Consider the following 22,787-nt stretch of genomic DNA (forward strand, 5'->3'; position numbering starts at 1 on the left):
AAATTCAAAGTGAAGACGACAGGAGGTGAGAAAAGCCCGACAGTCCTCAGCCGAGCCGTCAAAAGACTCAGGATGACCCAGTCTGATCTGCCGAGTCGGGGATGAAGGTGTATGCTCCAGCTGAGAAAGGCGTGCGTGGAGCTGCTGCATACCAGACATGACCTCCCGCATCTCCTTTCCGAAGACAGAGCCAGCCTCAGCGGAGGACCCAGGTAAGTCCCTCGAATCAGAAGTTCCTGCTGGGTTGGACATGGTCGTAGCGTAATGTTACGGGAACCAAGGGAGGAACCCAGGTGCAGGACAACAACAAGTCGGCGTAACGTGGAAACAGGCTTTTAATGCCAAGAGCACACTCGAACATGGAGCATGAACGAAAACGCTACGACAACCACAGAACAAACAGAGCAGCTTAAGAAGGGAACCTAATCAGAGAGAACATGAGCACCAGCTGTGAAAACACCGGGGACAGGTGAGGGAGGAGGAGCCAGCAGGAGGGTTGCGGCTGAGCAGCAGGGCCATCCATGACAGAAGAAGCGCCGCTCAGTCTTACGCCAGACTTGGTGGAATTAAAGTGATGTAAAAGATGAAGAATTCAACAGACTTACTGATTTTACGTGATATAGAGAGTTTAGTTGCCCTGTTGGCATGTTATTTATGCTATGTTCTGAATAATTGTTCATATGTTGCGCTAATATTCTAGATTCCTCCTATGATTCGTGAAGCCAAATAAGCATCAATGGCTGTGTTTCCATTACATATGACAATGAAGAAACACTTGAGCCATGGACAACTACAAAACAACGATTGCCGTCTTATCAAACAAAAAAAAAATCAAAATGTTTATTTGTTGGAAAGTTTATTTTAACACAACTGAAATGCTTCTAGCATGCTTTTCTGTGTCTGGTTAGGCGGTACGCGCTTAGCGTTGCTGTGATGTCATCCTAAAGCTATTTCTTTAACAGAAATCTCTTTAAAAATTGCCATAACACCTCGATGATGAGACACAGCAACTTACTGAAATGTAGTTGGATGAATGCAGGCTCATCAAAACAACTTTTAAAATGACACACATTGCTTCTCTATGTTTTGCCGACAATCTATGTCATAAATACTTATCAGCGTACCTTAATACCTGACGTCTCCTCATCACTGGAGTTGCTAGCACCCTCTGAGATAAAGTATGTCTCCTAGCCAGTTACCACCTTGCAGCATGCCTCCACCTTACCAAAGTAACAAGTAAAAAAGATGTTCCCGATGTTCAAAACTGGTAATCAAAATACAAAGTTTTAATAAGTTCACTGTACCGATAAGGATTCTAAAGCGCAACATGTCCATCTTTCTTTTATCGTTGTGACTCGCCTTCATAGTTTCTGGCCAATGACTGAGGAGATCTTTAGTCACATGGTTTTGTTTACAAGCTTTGGTCCGTAACAGATTGGTCTTTTTTTAGTCTGAATACACCCTTATACTTCAATGTGACTTAAATAGGATCTTTCTTCTTTATTATGCTTTTTTGGTTGCTGCAACTTATGCTGAAGAGCAACTTTGCAGGAAATACTGCAATTCCTTTTGGGGGTCACAGGGATGCAGGAGCCTACCCCAGCCAATGATAGGAGAAGGTGGGGCACACCCTAGGGGCTTTGCCAAAACATTTAAATTAATCTAGTTATTCTTTTTCCTGTGTTTACATAAATTTAACTGAGAAGGAATAATTGAACACCATGTTTGTCTTTTACTGTTTTTCCATTAGTAAAACTAACAATTTCAAGCTTTAACATGCATTTTCAGGGGTCATGTTTCTGAACCAACACACTTTAAAACACAACTGATGTCTTCAGTTCCCCTAAAAAATTACTTTTGAGTTTTGAGTTTAACATATCATAACATAATTATGATATAGGAGGAAAAAATTCTGATATTAAGTCAAAACTTTTTACTTACTTTCATTGAGTCTAAAAGTGCTGCTTGAACATCAAGCAGTTCACATTAAATAAATTGCACATAACCTTTAACCGTATCTTAAATGAGTTCAAATATGTACATAAAATAAAACAATTTGAAACCTTTGACAGGCTTTATTTTCATAATTATCATGACCCTTTGCCTGCATTTCCAGCTCATTTCTTTCCATCCAGAGCTCTAACCAAACAGTTTTCTTGAGCAACAAGTCATTGGGAAAATGTAGACTTTATTGAAATCTTATGGAAAGACTCTTTGTCCCTCTCACCACCATGCAATTACGTGAAAGCCATCCAGCGACTGTGTAATCCATTTTATAGTTATTCATTCATGGCTCTGGTCACAGAAGGGATGCCTCTCCTGCCACAAACACCCCATAACATGTGTGGATGGCACGAGGATGAAATCCACAATCCACTGAAGGGCACAGCTTTCATCAAGGCACCCCCCCCCACCCCCCCTCATAAGCACATCATAAAATTTTTCACTCCGCTTTTAAATTTGACTTGTTTCATTACAGCGTTATCCATTTAACTGCAGTGAGTTGAAATGACAGAACTGAGGGTCATTTGGGTATTTCAAAACACTTATCCCTGATAGAAAACATGCTGTTCAGATGGTTCATTCCAGCAAAGGGGAGCATTAGGTGACGGACAACAAAGTCAAATGTAAAAAAAGCTCTGAAATGATGCTGCAAATGCTGAAATGAAGGGAAAATGAGACAAAGAGACTGCATAAGTGGTGGAGAGGCTGCTGTAGTCTCTCCTGAGATGAGTATGATGATTGCGCCCACATTCCACCGCCGAGTTAAAAACCCTCGGAGGCTTTCGGAATGTGAAAACCTACTTCTTCTCTCTTTATAGTACAACACTTAGGCAGCAGTCCGCTTTTCTTCCCCCACCCTGAACATTGCTCACATTGCTGTTCCCTGAAGCTTGAAAGCGCAACATTTCTCAGCCAGTAACTCCCACTGGGACCGAAGCCCAGGGATGGAAACGCAAAGGATATGTTTTATTGGACAGTTGCAGACAAATAAATCTAAATATGTATTTTGGTCATGTTTGTGTGCCGACTGCATCCTGCGGGAGCTGGAATGATTATGTGACATAAAAAACATGCCATTGTGTGATATTAGGTCACTTGTTTACATACTTGGACTTAAGGTCAGGGGAGAAAGTGAGTCAAACATTTTTTTTTTCTCTTGGAAACAAACATTGCTTGGAAGTTTAAATCCGCTAGGCTTAGAGCAATGTGCACCGACTGTAAATGAGATATAGAAAACTTAGATTACACAATGAAGAATGCCAGCTAGTCACATCTCAACCTGTCCAGTGTGGGAGGTGACGCTGGGTCACCCTGAATGAAACGGTTTAGGCTCAGTGGTCTGTGTGAAGGAAAGTCAATGGGAGGTGTAAATAAGAGAATAGGCGGGGACTCGTGCCATCACATGCCTAGTGATTGACACAGCCTAACCTCCAGAGCTTTGTGAAATGTCAGCATATAGTGAAGCCCCTACAATGTGGCCTCAGCCTTCACAGTAAATTATGAATGAGGACTGTGGGCTGCAGAAACCGATGCACATCTCTAACTGTGCAGCTTTGCAGGCCAATCACAGGCTGTCATTTCAATTGCATGAATTCTTAACAAAAAATAGACAGCTAATTTGAAAATATGAATTATTTTTTAAAACTGAATAAAAATGTACACGTACTTGCATGTCTTCTTCCACTTTCGGCTTCTCCCATCAGGGGTCGCCACAGCGAACAAGTCGCATGGTAAATTTGGCAATGTTTTACGCCGGATGCCCTTCCTGACGCAACCTTCTCAAACCGGGCTTGGAACCGGCAGAGGTAGAGAAGGGAACAGGGAGCAGCCCGGAGTCGAACCCAGGTTTCACGGATGGAAGGCGCCGCAAACCTGGCTCACGTACTTGCATGTAAATCTTTTTTTTTTTTTTATCTGATTCATGTGTTTATTTATAACTAGATTTTTTGGTTTATTTCAAGCATTAAAAATGATGGAATATTACAATAAAAAAATCCCAAAACACATATAAATCAAATCTATTTCAGATATTAAGTCACACATTGATTAGTAAATGAAGAAAAGAAAATATCGTCAATTACTTTATGGAAAATGCATTTAGAAAATAAGGTATGTCCTACTTAGACATTATAAATCATGCTTAGCTTTCATTTTAAATTGGTCATAGGTGATTAAATGGGTTGAGGTGATAAGGTTGGCCTTGAAAAAAACAATCCTGTCAAAAAGTGTACAATTGTGTTTTATATGTGTGGAAAAATCCGACTTTGAGTTTTCCATGTTAGTGCCAGACAAAAAAGGTTATTATTTGTCAGATATATCCTTTTTACTGCTTTCTAAGTCTTAACTACAAAAACAAAGAAAAGAAAGCCTGGCACTAACTTGCAGATCTCATGCAGTGTCTTTGAAGGTTTGAGCAAAGTTGGGAAATAAAAGCTGTGGCCTGCCACAAACTGTGCTTCAGAGAATTCAGTTGGTTTGTCTCCCCGCCAGATGACAAGGGAGCCATGCAAGTTTGCAAAAATTATATATCTGAGTGTCTAATTATTTCTTTTCACGTCCACTCAGTAAAGGGGTGCATGTTTTTGTCTTCTCAGGGCTGGGACAGCAGGAAAAGTGCCCTCCAAAATATTCTCTCTCAAGCTTCTGACATGCACATCGATCCATGTGTCGGCGGAGCGACTTTCAAGACGTCTTTTGTTTTAATGAAAGAGATCTGGGAACTACAAATGCAGTGACTGCTGTGATGACAGATTTCAATTCTGACTGTGCAAACACAATCTCTCAGACTTTCTTTTAATCTTCTGTATTCAGCCCTGCACAGTTCAAACTACAATAAAAATGTCAGGTGATGGCCTTTTTTGAAAGAAAGCTTGCACACACTCCACTGTAATAAAGACAATTTGATAACACACAGAAAACAGAAAAGAAAAATCACAGAAAGAATAGCAGCCACAAGTAATGAGTGTAAAGTTGAAACTTTTGTTATCAAATCATTCAGTATTAGTGCAGTTTTAGTGGAAATGTTGAATGCTGGCTGCCTTTTATGCTAATGTAGTGAAGTATTTTGGTTCACTGAACGATAACTGTGAGAAAAGGCTTCTGCTGCAGTACGGTCACAAGGGGGTAGCATTGACACAGTAGTTCAAGCTTTTTAAAAGACAGCCCAGCAGCAGGACAAACTGCCTTTGATGTAATTGAGGTCTCAGACCTCTCAGAAAAGCATATATTGGTTTGTATGTGGAAATACTCAAGGAACAATGGATTTCCATAAGTGGATGTAAAATCGTATTGGGATCATCCTGGGCAGCCTAACCATTCTCCAAACAATAAGGAAAAAGATTCCTTCATGATGGGATGGGCAATTTTAAGGCACTTACTGCCTAGAAATGTAATGGAATGTAGCATTAGGATTAAGGGAGTCACTAAAAGATGCACATTTACTGCTTTTATGTATGTTCCTGCGTGAAGCACTTAAATACATTTGCAGATATTCTCATGATTGCATGGCAGTACCATACATCCTACTAGAAATCAACAAAGAGCTTAAAAGCACATTTTTATTTATCTCCAAAAGCAACAATTAAAAGTTGTTCAATATTTAAGATTGAAAATTTAATAAACTTGTAAAAAACAAATTGTACAAACAGCTGAGTTACGACCTCCATCCTGATTATTCTCTTAATTATCAATCATTCCACCGGCATACAAGTAGCCCCCTAACTAACAACTTTGTCTATCCATCTTTTCGTCCAAAGTAATACTTAAGAGTACGACTCTGGCAGGCCCCCATAAATAAAGCTTGCTTATTTACATATCCAGTTTATCATGGATATTGCATACTCTGTACATAAAAATTCAAATGCAGTGTTTATGAAATATGATCATGCAGCGAATGTGAGAAAACACAGGGCACAGCCCATTCATATACAGGAGGGATTCGGTGCAAGTGATTAATAAAGAATGAAATAGACATCATAGGTGCAGAACTGGAGTCAAGGACTGCTTGTTTGTGCAGCTTCTCTGCTTTAAAAAAAAAAACTGTCTAATTTGTCATTTGACTGTGCTTAAATCACAGACGCTGATGAATTTAGGCTCCGTTAGATCACTGGAGCGGTCAGACCGAAATGCAATCCAGACTACAACCTATTTTGAACAAGTGACTTGTGGTCATCCTCTGTACTGATTTTAATTCAAAAATGGTTGATAAAAATACGTATGGATGCAATCAAAGCTGATGTGTTTTGGTGTGATCTTTTGACACTACATATTGTGTTTGTCTGAAATAGTTGAAGTGAGTGATCAACATGCGTGCATTCAGAAATAATACACAACATAAAATCAAAATGTCTAAAAAAAATTCTCATTATTCTTCCACCGCCTGACTACGCACAAGCGTTCATTCAAAAATGACAAAACAAAGTGTTTGGTTTGTGCTTAAAACAGCTGAGATGAATAATGGCTGAAGGAAGCAAATACTATGCGATAAGTGTCTCGTCCCTTGGACTAGTTAACTTGAAAGAATAGGATCTACAAATGTGTTTCAGCAAAAGCAAATTACCTGGGTTTTGTGGAGGGGAACTAATCTCTCCAAGCATGACAGTGGACAGGAAAGGCCTCTTACTGTTATTATGATGTGTCGACTTGTGTTAGATGGAGGGCCTTGATGGCCGCATCAGAAAGGAGCAACGAAGCCCCCTCTACCATGACAGCGCTCTGATGGATGTACGGGTGGTGGAGGGGCAGGGAAGATAGAGGTTAGAAAGCAGGAGATGAGAATAAGGAGGAGGGTGATATGGGGGCAGGGGTAGGTGGGGGTGCTATACAATAGTAAATACCTACAAATGCAACGCATTAGAAGTAGCGGCAGAAGCCAAGATAACATTAGCATGCACCAGAAGCCTTTCGTGTCGGACAGGCTATCTCTGAGACAAAATGAACATCCTGTGTTTGGAATTTTCAAAGATTGTGTGGGTTTTTGACCTGTAACCACTTATTACATAATAACAGTTTATTAACATTTATTTTGAAAATCTGAGTTTGTCTAAGTCAGACTTAGTATGTAATACTATGTTATTAATTACATTATATGTTACTTTTATGATCACAGTCATGTTTTTGTGCCAGTATATGTTGTGTGTGGAGACTTTAGGAAAACGGGTCAATGGAGGGAAGGGGGAGGGCAAATAGGTGGGTTGTTTTTTGTTTTACATTTTTTCTATTTATTGAAATGTTTGTTTGTCTGTTTGTTTTGTTTTTAGCTGTAAAGCCTTTTGAGCATCTCAAAGCATGAAAAAGGCTTTTATTTTATAAATAAATCCAGATTTGATTTGATTTGATTGATTCTATTCGATTGGACTTGATTTGATTTAAGTTGATTGGAAAAATAAAATAAAATGTTTGTCTAAAAAGAAATTCATTTGTGAAAAATTGATTTACACAAGGCTTATTGGTCCAATTACTGTTGGCAGGTTATGGGTAGTCTAATTCCAGTTTCTACTTTTTTGATTCAACATAGTTTAAAGGGTTAGAATTTCCTCTCCTACTAAAAAGGTTTGGTCTCACAAGTTAGATTTTTCTCTTTTATTTTTGTTTTTGTTTTCCTTCTCTTTGCTATTTTTTCTTATGTTTGTTTCGAGTCAGTTGTTTTTTTTTTGTTTGTTTTTTTTTCTTGAGGATGAGCGTTCACTGATGGGGGTTTCTCACACACACCATTTACACTTAAATATTAATAGCCATTTTTCTTCCATGTCAGCAGCTTGCTGTTTGATTCCTGCTTAAGAATTGTTGTTTTAGGGAGGGGGGGGGGCATCTCTCTGTGAGCACAGGTCCTCGCCACATCTTGCCCCATTAAAGTCTCAAGAGATTGTGATTTGGGCAAAATGCTGCAGAGAGGATGCTCCTCCTTGGCCTGGTAAATTTTGGTAGGGGCGGGGGGGTGGGCAATGCACGGTGGCACAGGTGTTCTGAGCTACACACTAGGGAGTCTCAATAGCCTGCCCTACATTCATCTCTGTACTTGGGTAGATAAATAGGAAAATGTGACCCGACTAGTCCAACATCACATCCGTGGCAGAATTTGTTCTAACAATGGGGAGTGGGGAGGGCTTCCCATATCAATACTAAAAACGAAGCGCCGCAATTAATTTTGGGTCTAAATGAATGTCTGCGGCTCTCAGTGTACCTCTTTGTGGCAATGGAAATAGGTTATTAAAGCAGAATGAAAAGATTTTCCTTCATAGGAAAAGTCTCCTTTGGTAGCCTGGTACACTGACATATGAAAAAAAAAAGCTTCAACACTTCTTGATCAACATTTTTTTGTCACCTTGCAGAACCGACTTTTTCCAGCCTCTATTGTATAAAATGGTGTGATCTTTCAACTGCCCTTTGTCTTGGAAGAAATATTAATTCTCATTTGCATTACCACATCTAAATGTCAGCCACCGATATTTTGTTAGACATTAGTAAAGCTGGCAGTGAGAGGCGCTGGATAATTGCACTCAGCCTAGCAGAGGGATTTACATAATTTCAGATAGCAATTAAAGAATCCTTGGGAATTTTCTTCCTGGCGTCTTTCTCCAGCTCACTTCTACAAAAGTACAAAGGAAGCATTCGTTTACATTAAACTCCATGCTTCTTGCTGTTCATTTGCATGAAATTAAAGGTTTTCATGATCTTGAACAGCAGGGTAACATTTAAAATTCTGTTTTAAAGCCTTCACCTTGGAATAATGAAACACTTTGACTTTTTTAGAAGGCAGTGGGAGTTCATTGACTGCCTGTCCACAGTGAAACTTTCTCACTTTCCATTTAGTCGTACAATCTGACTCCATCAGGCGTTTTAATTAGCCAAAAAGCAGAACTTTTTTTTACCTTTTTCTTCTGTATTTGACTTTCTCTTTAGTTTGACCGTGACACATGACCATCATCCTGCTTATTAAACACCAACTCTGATGGAAAACATGTTTTTGTGTTTTTTAAACATGTTCTCGTGGCATTTTTCTCATGATGGAGGACTTATATATTAAGAAAATTAGGCTTAAAATTGCATTACTAGGATTTCTTTATTCAAATATTGGTGAATCGAAAGCAGACGAAAAAATGCAGTTTGAAAAACCCTGTAGCTGTGGCTGGGTGGGCCACAAGCTCCCTGCTCCCTTCCATTGTGATGCATCCACTTGCTAACAATTAGATCCATGTACGTCTTTGTTTTCTTCGTCTGAGCTGGCATCTGGTTCAAAATTGTATGGCTGAATAGCTCCAATATTCCTAGCCATTTCTGTTGCACCAGCAATTCTAGGTTGGGGATGTGAGGGGCTGTAAGCTAGTGGGAGAAATAATATGAAGTCAGGACAGATTTACTACCCCCACAACTGAGAAGCTGATTTCTGATGAACTACTGCTGCTCTGCAGAGACTTTGTCCTATTAAACGACACAGGTTATTAAATGTTGCCTAAAAATGTCACAATAACAACTGAAAGCTCACTGGGATCACTTTCAAACTAGATCAGAAGATGATTGGAGTTGGACTTTAAGCTTTTAAGGCAAATGCGATTAAAAACGAAATACTCTAAGAGAATATCATTCAACACTTTTATTTTTTAAAAGCACAACAATAAAAGGAGAGAAGCAGAAATTCAAGTTTACTCCAGAAGCGACCTCACGCCACACAGATATGCACCTCTCATACAGTATTAGTAATTAAACACCGAGGGTTGTCTATGTTTTGTTGTACTGTTTCTGCTATGCTGATGAGACTTTGATAGGAGAAGTAAAAAAAAAACTTCAATTTAATAAATTCAGTTTGGGTGTGAATGCGGCAACCCAGTTGAACTGAGTAGGGATCACGAGGATTAGCGAGAGCTCACTTTTGTGTTTAATCAAAATGCGATCCCGACATAAAACAAATGCAGCTGTGACAATTCAAAAGACAAAATCACCAAAAATAGAAACAGGAGAGCTTTGCAATAAAGTCTTTGTATGGTTCATAGAAATAACTAAAAAGCATTATTCGACGAATAGCCTTTACACTTCTCCCTTGATTTTCCTTCCAGCCCTAAAAGCATCACAGAACATTTTCACACTGGTCGTCCCACCGCTGTGAAATAAATTGTGACAGTAACTCAATATGAAGTGAAATAGCTGAGAAAGCCTTGAGTTCACTTGCGCTGACAGTGCTGTTTAATTCCATCTCGTGCCAGCCTGACATTTCTGCTGCCACTAAATATTAAACATGTGTACCCGTTTCATTTGCATCGGGTAATGAGGTGGGAGACAGCGCCCAACTGGTCAACCTTCTCTCTTAGGGTACTGCGCCTGTGCCGCCTCCAACACATTGACAAGGATAAACCAAACAAAAATGCTCACGGAGGACTGCTGCTGAGGAAGGATGGAATAGAAAAATAAAGGGTGGGTGTGCATGTAGCCCCTCCACCTAGGTTTTCCATAAACTGTGGTGAGCTCCATCTTTAGGATGTTTTTTTAATTGGGGGGAAAAAAACAATACCCTGCACAGTGCATGGTTTGTGCTACAAAAAAATAATAATAACAATAATAAAATACACACAAAAGGCTACAGGTTTATCTTTATGTTTCTCTGAAAAGACTTTCCTCACATAAACAGGCATTTCTTTGTATGTGTGCCCTTTCCGGAAAACAGAAATCTGTCTGAAATGACCCCAGCTCTCAAGCAGCGTCTGCTCCGGCTGACATTTCTCCCTGAATCTTTTAAGATGCATTCCTTGCTGCAAAATGCATTAGTGGAAAGAAGAGACACGGAGGCATGAGGAGAGAGGGTTAAATGTGATTCCTTTAAATGTCATCACATCTTCATAATGTAATATATATTCATGATCTGGCAGTCCAGGAGGGCAGGCATCAGAGACGTGTTTGGTAATTCAAATGTTTTATCCCAATGTTGATTCACTGTACAGTCTCGGTGAGACATTTTAAACAAAGAGATGCATTTTCTTTAAGGTTTCACACATTTGCATGGACTGCCGGCATCTTTTTTGTGAGGCAAGTGTCACTGACAAGATTACGGGATGCTGATGCAACTGGTTTGTGTCTTATTTATCTTAGACTAACAGGGATTCCGGGTGGCGGTTCAAAAACTGAAAACAGCCCACCTCAGTATTTGATTCTCCATCCATCCATCTATTTTCTATATCCCTTAGTCCTGCACAGGCTCATGGGAGTTTCTGAGGGCTAACCCAGCTACTTAAGGGTGAAGGCGGGGCACACACTGGACAGTTTGCCACTCCATCGTATAGGGCCACACACACTCATGTTTACCCCTTATATTTAACTATAGTAACCAATTTACCAATGAAGTAGTGAAGGAGGTATCAATACCAAGGTATCAAAAAACAAATCAGCATACATCACCAATTTAAGGATTTACTGCTCTGATAAAGTATCATTTACTAATTAACAAATAAGAAACTCAAAGTCCATTTTTCATTTCCAGAAATGTTTGGTTATTTGCTGAGTTACTCCAGGTTTTTTGTTTTGTTTTATTGGCTGAAACAACCCCCAGCTCACGCATATTGAACTGCTCCATCAGTCATGTGACCAGAGGAGCCAGGAGTTGTGCGTGTTACCCTTAGCAACAACACAGCATGACATGAGCAGATGATTTTAGAAAGAACAGGTTTGTATTTTTGACCTTGCACATTAAAGTTTTACATGATGGCATTTGTTTTCTAGAATAACAAATAAAGTACTTGAAAAAATAAGTCACTATTAAGAAATTACTAGTAATCAGTATTGGTAATTACTATTGAATAAATAGTATTGTATCGAATCTTAAAAGTGTGGTATAGCCCATCGCTGCTTTAAAGCATGTTTTTGGACTGTGGGAAGAAACCGGAATGCTCAACGTAAACCCTCACATTGATGGAGAACATGCAAACTCCACATGGAAAGAACCCACGCAGGATTCAACCAGGACCTTCGTGCTGCGAGAAGATGGTGCAAACCACCACACCACCCTGTGGGAAGTTGTCTCTCTTGCCACATAAGCGTTTAGAAAATTTCAGCTTTTCTTTTTTTTTTTTTTTGGCCAACACAAAGAACTATTTTTGAGCTGTAAATTTTTAGAAGTGACTGAAGGCTAACGAAGCAATTGAAAATTTAAGAAAGAAACTAAAACCAACTGAAGGGGTAAATACTAACAAAAAAGCAAACAAAAAAACTTTTAACTTACACAAAAATATACACATCAATTTAAAATAAGGTACTGCATGTTACACTTTTAGTACTGAAAATGATTTAGCTTTTTTTAGCTGTCTTATTTGGCAAAGGGGCATACCCTCGCCCAACAGTAACCACGACAGGCTCCGACATCCCCGTGACCCGAAAAGGGATGCAGTGGGTTTAGAAAATTAATAGATGGATGGATGCAAATGCTATACTCAAAAAAATGTTTTCTCTTCCAAAATGTTACAACTTTAAATGCCTTTTTTTGTAATCTCAGAAAAGGGAGAGGAAGTTCCTGCCATCAAAGCAAAGAAAAGTACTGGTCTTAGCTCTAAGAACAAACATTGATTCTGTTTAGATTTATAAAGGTTTCATATTTTGTATGTTGTTGCTTGCATTTAGCCCCTTGACACCTATTGAGGCAAATGTGTACAAAACCATTTTGGCTCCAAAACCGTTTGAATTTACATTAACTAAATTAGAAAAATAAGTGATTTTTTTCAAAGCTAGAGGCATCAAGGGATTAAAAGAAAACAAATGCAAATTATAAAAACAAAATCAAATTTTCTGATGTTTTGTAGACAAGAAAAGATTTGGCTGTGTAATTTTCTGCAACTCTAAGGACCACAATTAATAGGGAAGAATTAAAATGAATTAAAAACAGGATAGTGTTTGTCTTACTTCTACATTCTTTGTTCCTTCTACCGAGGAACCAGTATATCTTCCTGCCATTGCCCTGTTCAGGATATTGCTCCGCAACAGTTAAAGTTTAGACACGTTGTGTCTCTGTGTGAGGGCTTGTTTTGCTTTCATGATATGTATCAGATTTGTCACAAGAACCTTGATCAAAACCAAAGCTGACTGTCACAGAGAAACAGGAAAAACATCAAAGAGCTTACAGTAGAAAGGCAGAAGTGGTTGAAGTCTGATTCCAGTAGGTATGCATGCATGTGGAATGGAGGGAGGATGAGTGGGGGGGTGGGGGGTGGGACTTCACACTTCTTGTTAATTTTCTCATAAGAGCTGTTAAGCCTACTCAGCAGTCACAGAGAATTGTGTCCACTCGCCGGCCTCCGGTGGGACTGCCTGTCCTGAGGTTTACTGTTGCTAGCTTGTCATGTCGACGTCAACAGCACTTATCGCCTTCTGTCTGAGCGCTGAGACATTTCCCAGGCATTTAGCTGCCTGTTTGTCTTCTCTTGATTTCCCCTCCAAATCTGTCACATATAGTCTTCACCTGACACCTCACAGAGTGTTCTTTCCTCAAACACTGTCAAAACAGGGAGATCCAATAGGAAGAGAGAGCAGCAGGGAACCACAGATTGCCAAACGCTGTGCACTGATCAGGCGCCGAAAATAATGACCTGTGTAGGCAAAGCAGTCTGGGATCGTTTGCTTCATCTACATGCTGACTGCTATCCAAATAAGAAAAAGTGAACAGTTTGTGTTCACACTTTTAGTTTTGCAGCTTTTCTGCACCCTGAAATATCAAGTGCTTCTTTGTGCTGCACTCTGTCTGTCTCGAAATCAATAATACTGAGTGCAGAGTTTTCACATCACTAAGACTTTCTCTACCCTTTTATTTTCATTTTTTCGGGACTAAAATCACTGGCATGAAAACAATGGACTTCACAAAGAAGGCCTGGTGCACAATCAAACATTTGTCTTTTGTTTTTTTTTGTTCCCTGACTTTCTTCTCTGGTGAAAACCCTTCTTTTATTTCAATAAGCCCCTAGTTTTTTAATACATTATTGATCTAGGGTTGAACCATGGGCTATTGCATTACCAAGATTCCGCAGCGTATTGTCGTGCGACATTCGTGTATTTGTGAAAAATTATACCAATTATAAAAATCAGCCGACAACTACCTCAAAAAGCAATCTTTTGTCACAAAGGTTTTTTATTTATTTATCTATTTTTTTCTTCACAAAGAAGAAAAATAAGTTGCCCTAAAAATAGGGAAGAACACTGATCTTAAGAAAAAAAAATCACTAGAAAGTCAATGTATCTGTCCATGCAGCAAGAAATTTTTGCATAAAAAGAAATCTTATAATAAAATGTGTAATAAGTGGAAACGACTCATTCTAAATCAAAATGTGAACAAGACTAGAATACCATTGCACAAGTTGGCCCAGATTAATAAATACTCATAACATTTAAAACTGGCACTTATTCTTAGAACTACATTTTTGCTTCCAAAACAACGACAACTTTTCAACATTTATTGAACTTTTGAAAGACATTTAAAATTGAACCAACAATCCCAGTGCTTCTTATGACCTTCAGAAAATAAATAAAATGTAAGCTCTTGAAAATGTAAATAAAATGGCATGCAGTTATCCTGCACTTATTTTGTCCCCATCAAATAAAAATAAGTCCAATGAGTATTGTTTTTGCCACATCACTTAAGATGACCATGTTAAAAACTTTCTGAGGGGTTTAATGTGGCTTTTCCGTGTTATGTAGTAATCCTCTTTACTAAAAGGCATTCAGATGTTTTATGACCATTTCTTCATTCAAGCAATTTGAGTCTTAAATCAAGTTTTTTTTTTTTTTGTCAAGTGTGGAGCAAATGGATTTTGACTCATTTTAATAATAATTTCCTAATTTCTAGATCTCATTCATTCATCTTCTTAACTGTTTATTCCCTTTATGTATCACGGGGTTGCCGGAGCCTATCCCAGCCACTTGGGCGTAGGCAAGGGATACCCTGGACTGGTCACCAGTCTGTCGCAGGGTGGAATATCCTCAGTCACACATCCATTCACTCTCACACTCACACCTATGGACAATTTAGAGTTGCTAATCAACCTATGTAGCATGTTTTTGGACGGTGGGAGGAAGCTGGAGATCCCGGAGAAAACCCACACATGCACGGGGAGAACATGAAAACTCCACACAGAAAGGTCCCCCATTGATGTTGTGTTTTTCATGTCCCCCAGCTGGGACTTGAACCGGGGGCCTTCTTGCTGTGAGGCAAGAGCGCTAACCACTGCGCCACCGTGCAGCCCATTTCTAGATCTCAATGAGACAAAATCAGCTGAGCTGTTTTAAGAAAAGCTTGGAACAGAGAAGGTAAAACCACTTCAAAGCTGGTAAAATGTCTTGCATGCCTAAAAACGAGGCTTCTCAAACTTTGCAGGTATCAAATAGTGTGGAGTTTAATAGAGTGGATGTTTCTCTACATCCTAAAAAAGATGCTACTCAGTCTCCATCTCCTCTAAACCAAATGTTCAGTGATACAGTGCGTTCAATATTGAGAGATTACGTGCCAGTGAGACAATAGCATTCTCTATTGATTAGCCTTTATGAGCAGCAGTGCCTCAACACCACCATGTGCACTTAAAAGCCTACATTAAGCTTATGAGTTATTATTAGCATACTGCACAACAGTACATTAGCAGGAGATGTATTCATTTTCATTCAACAAATGCTAAGAAGCGAGCTAAAGTCATTTCTAGATGCCCCCCAAAGTGCTGGGTTGGAGAGGGTCAAGTGTAAGCAGTGCCTCAGAAAGTCTTTTCATCTCCCAACATTCAATCATGTCGTGTCGTCATGCAGAAACGTTTACCCCCACGATCATGAATGCAGGGAAGAAAGGGCCAAGGAACTCACTTGCAGTGGTCATCAAAACTCTGGGTTCACCTCGGATAAAATGTGCAAAATATCTCAGGATGAGGCATTCAACCTGTGCAGCTTTCAGATGAAAAACTACAATTAAAGTCACCTTTACTGTTTTTAGTTTAGATCATTGGTGTGACAGATAAATGACACTTTAATGAAAAATTTCGACAGGTTATTTTGTGAGGAGTTTTCTAAAAAGATGGAGAGAGAGAGCAGAGGTGAATTGCAGGTTTCTTTCAGTGGCTGAGTAGACATTAGGTGACAGCTGCACAAAATCAGAGCCAAATAAATGAAGCGGAGATAGTATAATACAGTGGGTTATAGCTAGGAGTGAGAGTGACAAGCCCGTTCCTCCCATGAAGCAGCTGAGCTGGCATTAAACAGACAAGACATCCCGTTCAGTCAGTTATCAGCCCAGGAATAATGAAGGAACAGGCCTGCAGACCAGGACAAGTCACCCTAGTCAGCCAAGTGGAGAATTTAATTTTGTGCAGGTTTCTCTGCAGCCAAGCATTTCTCCATCTGAGGTCCAGCGTTGCTTGGGTGAGCATGGACAAATCAGTGTTCCCGACACCCAGTCTCTCCGGCACTGACAGAGATGTGTGTTGATGGATTTAGGAGTGGCTGGGGAAAGAGGGTGGACTCAAGTTTATGTAGGGATGTTAAAGAGGAGGGAGAGTGGTGGCAAGCTAACCTCAAAGACAGAAAGCGATCATTCGTCCTGCTCATTTTCCAGGGCACTGGTGTGAATTAAATTATTAAATCAAAGACAGGAAAATGAGAAATGAGTTCTGTCTGACCAGAAAGGATGTGATACCACTTGTGCTCTGTGTTACCTTTGCTCCTCCATCAACCACTTGGGTACCACACTTAAACATAAAGGTCATTGTCTGTACAAGTTACATCTTCTTTTTTTTCCCCATTTCTTATTTATGAAATTAGAAACACTTTTTTTTTTCTGAAAAGTAAAATTGGTTGAAAATCTAAATGTTAAAGATGCATTTCCTGTTTTCTTTTTACACATTTGTTTTTAGGCCACATTGCTACTTCAAAACTTTGCATCTTTTTAGCAAACATGTAGGTTGCGCATCCTATTTTGCTTTTTAAATAGTTTGAAGAAGAAACCAATTATGCATAGTGTAAATCAAAACTGAATTCAATTTTTAATCAATCCCTTGTTTGTGTGAGTATAACAGGTATTGTTTTAATGTATTGCAACATATATACAGTATATGAAAACATTTACATTGTGAAATAAGTTGTTAGCAAGTAATGATAAAAAAGCAAAATGAAAAATGTTGAATATTTGTCAAGACAATATAGTTTTTCAGTCTTTTGTGTCACAAAAACTGATCAAAATAATAACAGGCAGGGAGGCAGGCAGCAGGCAGGCAGGCAGCAGGCAGGCAGGCAGGCAAGCAGGCAGGCAGGCAGGGAGGCAGGCAGGCAATCACATGGCAGCAACGTGATGCCGAGCATCATAACTTGGAAGAAAGGTGACTTTGAACGTGGTATGGTTGTTGGTGCTTAACAGGCTGATCTGAATATTTCAGAAACTGCTGATCAACTGGGATTTTCACCCACAACCATCTTTAGGGTTTACAGAGAATGGTACAACAAAGAGGAAATATCCAGTGTGCGGCAGTTCAGTGAGGGGAAATTCCTTGTTGATGCCAGAGGTCAGAGGAGAATGACCAGACTGGTTCCTGTTGATAGAAAGCTAAGAGGAACTCAAGTAACCACTGCTTACAACCGAGGTGTGCGAGACCAGCATCTCTGAATGCACAAAACATCCAACCTTGAGGCAGATGGGCTACAGCAGCAAAAGATCACACCAGGTGCCACTCCTGTCAACGAAGAACAGGAAACTGAGGCAATAATTCACACAGGCTCACCAAAACTGGTCAATATAAGAATGGAAAACATTGTCTGGTATAATGACTCTCCATTGTTACATAATTTGGCATCCACAACATTATACCATGGATTCATCCTGCCTTGTATCAAGGGTTTATGCTGGTGGTGGTGGTGTAATGGTGTGGGGGATGTGTTCTTGGCATACTTTGGGCTCCTTAGTTCCAATTGAGCATGGTTACAACACCACAGCCTACCAGAATAATGTTGCTGACCATGCCCATTCCTTTGTGACCACAGTGTACTATCTTCTGATGGCTACTTCTAACAGGATAACACACCATGTCATAAAGCTGGAATAATCTCAGACTAGTTCCTTGAACATGAAAATGAGTTCACTGAACTCAAATGGCCTCCACCGTCACCAGAGCACAACCCATTAGAGCACCTTTGGGATATGGTAGAACAGGAGATTGGCATCATGAATGTACAGCCGGCAAATCTGCAGCAACTGTGTGATGCTATCATGTCAATATGGACCAAATTCTCTGAGGAATATTTCCACTACATTTTGTAATCAATGCAACTAAGGATTACAGTAGTTCGGAAGGCAAAAGGCGGTCCAACCAGGTACTAGCACCGTGAACCTAATAAAGTGGCTCGTGAGTGTAAAAATATATAGGTTAACACAAAATCTGTCTGTATTGGTCAAAAAATTCCAAACAAGTAAAAACATAATTGTGAAAAAAAAACACAGATACATGAAACACTTAGTTTTGGTTTCTTTGAGCATAACTAAAAATCAAGTTTACATTCCAACATAAACACATACACATGCACACACACACCCACACATACACGCACACACATTTTGCAAGGAAGGTGGGACCTAGGACCATCTGTCCCCTACCCCTTCCCTGGTGGGGGGTACGGGGCCCTTGGCAACGGCGGCCGTGTCCCCTGGGTGCCGGGTTCCTGGGCCCGGCGGTACTCTCTCCGCGCGGGGGGGGGGGGGGGGGGGGGGTGTTCACATTACATCTGCCCCGCCACATTTCCAACTGTGGCCGAGCCTGGTCGGGCCATGTTTACAACACCCCTTGTGGGCCCCCTTTTTTCCCCGGGCTACTCCCCTCCTGGGCCGGGGCGGCTGGCCCCTGCCTTGCTCCTCCCTTGACCAACCGTGGGCCGGGTGGGTGGCTGCCCGGAGTGCGGAGCGGGTCTCCCTTGGGGGGTCCTGGCTCGTACCTGGGGTTGGGGCGGGGGGATGCCCAGAACTCCTGGGTGGTGATGGGGTGCTCGTCTGGGGCTGTGGGTGCCTTTCTCGGGTGGGGCCCTGCGTTTGGCTCTTCTGGCGCTTCGGGGGGGCTGCTCTTCTGGTTGGGCTGGGGCGGCGCTCTCTCTCCCCCCATGCCTCCCTGCTCTCTGGCTCTGGGGGCCTCGCGGCGGTCCTGCTGGCCCTGGCCTGGGTGGCGGATTTGGTCGCCCAGGGGGCGGCTGTTACCTACCTGCTGACGTGTGGCGTTGGGGGGTTCCGGTTGCCGCTGCTGCTGCAGCGGGGGTCTTGGTGTGGGGGTGGTTGGGCACTCCCCCTCCTTCTTTTCACATTTCACCATCCATTTTAGAAGAACATGAACACTCACCTGAGCACAGGTGTTAGCTCACCTTTGCACTATTAGTTTGCATGATTGAATGAATGAAATATTTCACACTAGCTGGTTTAAAAGCATAAGTATGCGTGTGTGAACACTATCTGTTTTGTGTACATGTTGACATGTGGACATTTTTTGCAGCTAGCAGGTGTGTTGATAACATTGGAGTGTGTATGTGGACAGGCCCCGCCCTTTTTGTACTACATTTGAACCTTACCGTAATGAAAAACAACCAGTAAACTTGCTGCTCTACGCTGCTTCATGGTCTTATCACCCCCCTCCTACCCCCCCCCCTCTCTCTCTGACATCCCTCTCTCTTCTTCCCTCCTTTCCTTTTCCGTCGGGTCCAACACCAAAGATTTTCAAACATGATCGAAATTAATAAAGTTTGGCCTCAACTACAAAATGGGGTTTATTTAGACAAACCAAAGGTTTGTCTGAATATTAACAACCCCTGTTGTTAAAGTAAAATATGTCCAACACATGAGGCCCTCAGTTCTCATCTGCCTGCCCAGCTGTTGGACAGGACAAGTTAAAAAAGACAACAACAAAAAAACAAAACAAAAAAAGTCAAGTTTACAGCATGTGAACTATAATCTAGGAAATCACAACATCTAATGAACTCTGAGCTAAAGCCTCTTTTAGATTTTTTTGATGCACTTTCACTTAAAAAAATGTCTGCATTTAGTTTAGTTGTGGTTTTTTATCCTGTTCAACATTGCCTCTGGTCTTCTTGGTTTCAGATGCTTCTTGTCAGATCCTGCCTGTTACTCTTTGGATTTGTTAGATTTCATTTTTGTCAAATTTATTTCTTGTCTTAGTTTTTGTCATGCTTAAGTTTAGCTCTTTGTGGAATATATTTGTCTTTTTTTAAATAAAATTAAAAAAACAGATCTGTTTTCTTCTTCTTGAAGGGTTTGGCCTTTTGGTCACATAAGAAGCTGTTAGAATGTAAAAACTCTTTTTTTATGTAGTAATAAACAATAATTTCTAAATTAAGAAAAAAAAAGTAAAAAGCATATCAGAGTCCTTTTAGGATTTTTTTCTAACGCAGGTCTATACAATTTACAGTAAAAAAGAAGAAAATCCTCCTCTCCAAAATGCCTAGTTAGATTCAACAAGGAAAGTAATTGGTGACACATCGAAGGTGACATTTGGTGGCCCAAAGCCATGCTGTGGAGTTGGCCACATGTGGCAGAAAAGTGTTATAATTTCGCCTTCATCTCACCTTATATTTTGTCACTTCCTCACTCACTGCCTTTGATCTTGTATCACTGATTTTTTAAAATCCTTTTTTTTTTTAAAAAAAAAAAATCTCACACGACAGAATTGAAAGGTTGCCTCTATAACACCCCAGGTGTTTGTCTGCATATACAACCCACATGGTTGAAAATGAGGAGGAGTTCTGCACAAAAGCTATATGTGTGTAAGGCTTTGTTTTCACTGTTTGAGCATGGGGGCTTGCTATATTTTTTAACCTCAGGGAAAATAATCTCGAACAACCAGAATTATCTAAGAATTCTGGGATCTGGAATCAGATTGAATATAAAAGATAACAATATGTTCTTATGCCTAAAAAAATCATCATTCTGAAAAATAATGATCTGATCACATTTTATTCTGAAGTAATTGTTTTTGTTTTAGCAGTCATCAGATTTTTCTTTTTTTCTTTGTGAAAGCCTAATCTTTGACTGGTCCTTCTGTGCTGTGATTACACTGCTGCCAGCTTCGAGTGGCAGCCAGAAATTTGTAGACAAACTGTGTTTAGACAATGTTTCAAGCAGCCAGGCTATTTAAAAATCTCAACATTAAAATGTGCCATGCCTTTTTTGTCCCTGTATGTTTATGTTGCAGGTGACTCCCCATCAACAGCAAGCGCTCATTTGGAAGCAAACCAGCTTGTAAAGACCTGCCCTGGGTTCTTAAACTGGAAATAATTGCCGAGGTGCACGCTTCATTAAAGCAACTATTTAATACAATAATCATTCAATTAAAAATCCCTTGTAGCAGCTGCCATACTTGATTTGGATCAAAGGAACATGTTATTTTTGGTATAAGGCAAACTGTTAAATGAGGCTTTTACTGATTTGGAAAGTGAAACCCCTTTTAAGTATTCTAACTAAAAAAAAATTCTGTTCAAACTTTACTTATAAAGTATGTTTTATACAGCAGAAACGCAAAGTGCTTTACAGACTTAGATTAGACAATTGTAAATAAAATTATAAAACACAAAGAATGCCATCAACCCTTCCAACCCCTCACACCCAACAAAATGAGACATAAAATGACACATGAGTTAAACTCAAAGTCATAATAGAATTAGAAACCAACGTAGAAACCTGGCTTGATGCCGATATGACGAAGTGATATTTTGGGGAACTGTCCACGCTAGAGACCCACATAGCAATGACAACACAGGATTTGGGATGACCTCCATGGCATTACCCTTATCAAACCCAGATTATCCCACTGCAGTGACCATGTTCCACGAGAATGGTTGGCCAATAGTCAAATACAGAAAAAGTAAAGGCTGATATAAAGAATCCAACTAATAAATCAATAAGGAGATTTTATTAGAAAAATAAAATGGTCACAAAATCAATTCACTATGAAGAAAAAAAAGATAATTTTTGCTGCGTGGCCTATAAAGGTCCAAGAGCTTTATTTTGAAAGGTGTTTGGCATGATCAAATAAAGACAATATGATTTTAAAAAAAGCATATATATAGATGATAAAAGATTATACTTTTAAAATATAGTCTAGTATACTTTTCGGTCGAAATGTGCATTACGAAAGCAAGCTGTGCATGTAAAATATTTAGTCCATTTACGTTTTACCATACTTTTATTTTTATATATATTAAAAAAAAACACCCCTCTCTGTTACGAACGGGGTTGAGGACGTACCCAGGCGCAGAGAGGACGCAGGACTTCCAGGTGAACAAGGGTTTTAATAACTTAACCAAACTGCAAACACAAAACCACTGCAGAACTGGCAGGCAAATTTGAAAGACTCGAAAACTCGAAATGGGGAAAACACCAAAGTTACAAACTATGGACCAGCACAGGAGGAAGGGAAAGACAAGACTTAAATACACACAGACAAGACGAAACACACGTGAACAGACAGACACAGGACAGATGGGGGGAAAGTTAAAACTTGAAACCAACTTTACTGTCCTCGCTGAAACGTAACGTAGCTTTCAACTAGACAGCTAGCCAAACTTTGTTCCAAAAAACAAGACGTGTCCTCTTTGAAGTTGGTTTAATTAACATTCTTGTAATCTGGAGTACAAAGTAAAACTGTAAAAAATACAGAAATAAAAACAGTCAAATAGCAGTCCTTTTAAATAACATTAAACAAATGAATCAAGGATTTTAGCCGTCTTGAAACACACACAATATGTCAACTGCACACATTCTACATCATGTTTAAATTTAAACTTATACGTCAAATTTA

The 22,787-nt window shown here is 39.9% G+C and overlaps 1 protein-coding gene across 2 annotated transcripts in view; it reads right to left on the reverse strand.

The window, feature by feature from the left end:
* mvb12bb (multivesicular body subunit 12Bb) overlaps positions 1-22,787 on the reverse strand; it is an 89,493-nt gene that overhangs the window by 61,204 nt on the left and 5,502 nt on the right. The window contains exon 3 of one of the 2 annotated variants that reach the window (XR_013658125.1): positions 7,645-22,630. The exons of the other annotated variant lie outside the window; for it this stretch is intronic. The gene's annotated coding sequence lies outside the window, so the exon portion shown is untranslated. Of the gene's footprint in view, positions 1-7,644; positions 22,631-22,787 lie in introns of those variants that run through there. 2 annotated transcript variants of the gene reach the window in all.

Source organism: Oryzias latipes, chromosome 9, assembly GCF_053564925.1.
Source record: "Oryzias latipes strain Hd-rR chromosome 9, Olatipes_Hd-rR_3.1".
NCBI lineage: Eukaryota > Metazoa > Chordata > Actinopteri > Beloniformes > Adrianichthyidae > Oryzias > Oryzias latipes.